At 58.1% G+C, this 2888-nt stretch overlaps 1 pseudogene; it reads right to left on the reverse strand.

Moving 5' to 3' along the window:
• Positions 1-1813: 1813 nt before the first annotated feature.
• On the reverse strand, positions 1814-2663 carry LOC119523810 (annotated as a pseudogene).
• Positions 2664-2888: the final 225 nt, after the last annotated feature.

Consider the following 2888-nt stretch of genomic DNA (forward strand, 5'->3'; position numbering starts at 1 on the left):
CCTTCTTCCTCATCAAAATGAGTAGAGGTCAGCAGAATACCCCAGTCTGCTCTAACCTACAACCCCTAACACATGTGCACACTGTCTTGGGGGCTTATATTTGAAGGCCCCCACACTTGGAAGGGCAGGGAGGTGCCCCTGGGCAGCAATACTGAGCTGGCCCAGGGCTTTCAATCCCAACCTAATCCAAGCTCAGGGCTTGAGAGAAATTACTCCAACTCTGCTCTTCCCCTTTTACAATGAGAGCCCTGGTGATGGGAAACCCTGTAGTCCTATGGCATCATGGGTCAGTATGGTCTGGGTCATCTGAGCAGGATGAGGGGAAAGACAAGGGAGAAGGAGGAGGAGTCCAGGAAGCCCCAAGCTCAAGTAGAAATTGGAAGTTTGCTAAGTCTGCCCTGGGGGACATTGTGGGTCTGAGAAAAGTGTTTTCCACAATTTTCCATCTGGTATTCCCCATGGAGGAAAACAGAATGCACTTTCTTGGAGAGCAATTTCCATAACATCTGCTTCAGCGCTACAGAAAGCTTCCAAGTCACAATGCTCTGATCTCTTGCTATAGAATAGTATCTGTAAAGTACCGAGTGTGCATGCGTGTGGACAGGCATGCTGCTGCACACACATCCACACACACAACCCTCAAATCATGTGGTCCGACAACCTCAGTCACTGTTCCAGACAAAGATACTCACAAGCAGGGCTGCTGGGGAGCTCAGGAAGGGGTACAGTAACAACTCTTCCTGATACTTTTTTAGAAGGTCAGAATGCACAGGTTTTATCTTCCAGTCAGATGACAATGTAAGAGCAAAAGGGCCCCTTTGCCTTCTGCAGGGATGGTTGTCCTGTGCCTGCCAAGTCCTGGACATGAGAACTGTCGATATCTCCATGCAGGGCATGTCGCTGGTGCCATGGTATTTGCAAGCCTGACTTGCTTCTCTACTGCCAGGTCTCCAAGAGGCCGCAGAGAAAGGGCTCCAGAAAAGGTGGGTTGCCGGAGGCAGTAGAGACAGGTCCGGGCCTTGTAGGGGGAAGCCACCCAGGTTGTCTCCCCCAGTGGCTTGCTTCTTTGCCCACCGTGGCTTAAGGCATCCCTCTGATGTGGCCTGTCCCTCAACAATGTCTGCGCACTGGGCCTGCTGGGGCAGGGTTTGGAGGCTGTGGACCAGGGTGGGCAGGAAGAGGGAGAAGCATCACCCTCAGGAATCTGCCGCAGAAGCTCGAGTGTCAGCGACTGTGTCCGCTCTGAACTGCTGGATGGACCTGCCTGCAGGGCAGATACTGACTCCAGCCTGCTGCATTGTCCCCAGCCCCTCCATGAGCCTAATAAAGAACTCCAGAGTGCAAATCTATGTACAGAGTTAGGCGGCAGGAAGGGGTGTCCTCACTGGTCTGGTGAAACATGTCCATCCCTGAGAATGGGGGAAAAGGGGGTATCAACACGCTGAATTTTAACTTCATGGGTATTTCTATTGTGCAATTTGGACATGATGTTTTGAAATTTTTTGTTGTTTATTTATTTATTTTTACAAATTTACTTTAATGCCTGGGGTGAAGAAAAAAATATATTTTCAGAAAGTTCTTTCTCTCCTCTTGGTTATTAGAAAAGGGAAAGCCAGGGACCCACAAGGGGAAGTGAGCCTCTGCTCATGGCTGTGGAAGTCTAGAAGTGGGGAGGGCGGGAGCCGAGAGGGCCGGGGCGGGTTGAAGGCCCCCGGCCCTGGCCCGGTGTGGGGGGCAGCCGATGTTCAAGGGAGGCTGGCGGGGAGGCTGGCGGGGACTGTGCTGCTGCAGGGGAGGGGCCGGGGCCCCGGGTTCAGGGCCAGCTGGCCGGGGTGATGGTGGGGCTGCTGACTTTAGAGCGGCTGTAGTCGCTAACTGAGCCAGTCCGCGAGCCGCCACCCCCCCCCCCCACTCTGCCCGCCACCACCGCGCCGCTGCAGCATGCCTGGGTGGAAGTTGGGGCGGCGGGGCGCGTGTTTCGTCAGGTGGTCTCTGGGCATGAAGCCCTTCTCGCAGATGGGGCAGCGGAACTTCTCGACCGTATGCTTGCACTAGTGCCAGGACAGCTCGTCCAAACACAAACTTCCTGTTGCAGTCCCGCCACCTGCAGGTGAAAGGCCTCTCACCTGTGTATGTTAGCTGCGCCTTGAGGTGCGAGAATTTCCTGCAAACTTTCTCGCAGCCCACATGGTGGCACTTGTGCTTTCTCAGCGGTGACCCGAGGTCGGCGCCACTTTGCTACCCCCCACCTCCACCCCACTCCAACACCCCGCCGGCCCTCGGGATCGGGCTCCTGATCACTCCACGTCGGGCTGGGGAGTGCGGCCGCAGAGCCCTTGATGCTACGACAAGCGGGCTGTGGCGCGGGCGGCAGGCGGCACGGGGTCCTCGCCTTCCGGGCCACGGCGCCCTCTGGGCGCACGACCAGAGCGTGAGCGGGCACTTGTTGAGGTCTCCCAGAATCCGTGCCACCACGAAAAGCGAGGCGCTGTCCTTGCCGTCTTGGTGCTCCTCGACGCAGGACAGCGTGGAAGCAGCTGCAGCGGCGACCGCGCCCTCTGGCCGGGCTCAGGCCCCTCTCGCGGCCCGTGCACGACCGCGCTGCTGGGCATGGACATGTGGCACTAGGCAGCGAAGTGGTCCACGTAGGCGTTAGCTGCCATGCTCGCGGGGCTCCAGCCAGCGGCCGCAGAGTGCTGCTCCTCGCCCAGAGTTAGAGAGGAGCCGCCCACATCCACAAGAATGGGCGCTGTGGAGACGGGGTTCCCGGGGGTGCCCTCTCGGGGGCTGGGCTGGGCCTGGCGCACGGCCGCGTCTGCTGTCATCCTCGTGGCTCTTCGCTGGTGAGGCGCTTGCTCTCGGGGGCCCCAGGGAGCAAGCCCGTGGGG

The sequence above is a fragment of the Choloepus didactylus genome, chromosome X (assembly GCF_015220235.1).
Source record: "Choloepus didactylus isolate mChoDid1 chromosome X, mChoDid1.pri, whole genome shotgun sequence".
NCBI lineage: Eukaryota > Metazoa > Chordata > Mammalia > Pilosa > Megalonychidae > Choloepus > Choloepus didactylus.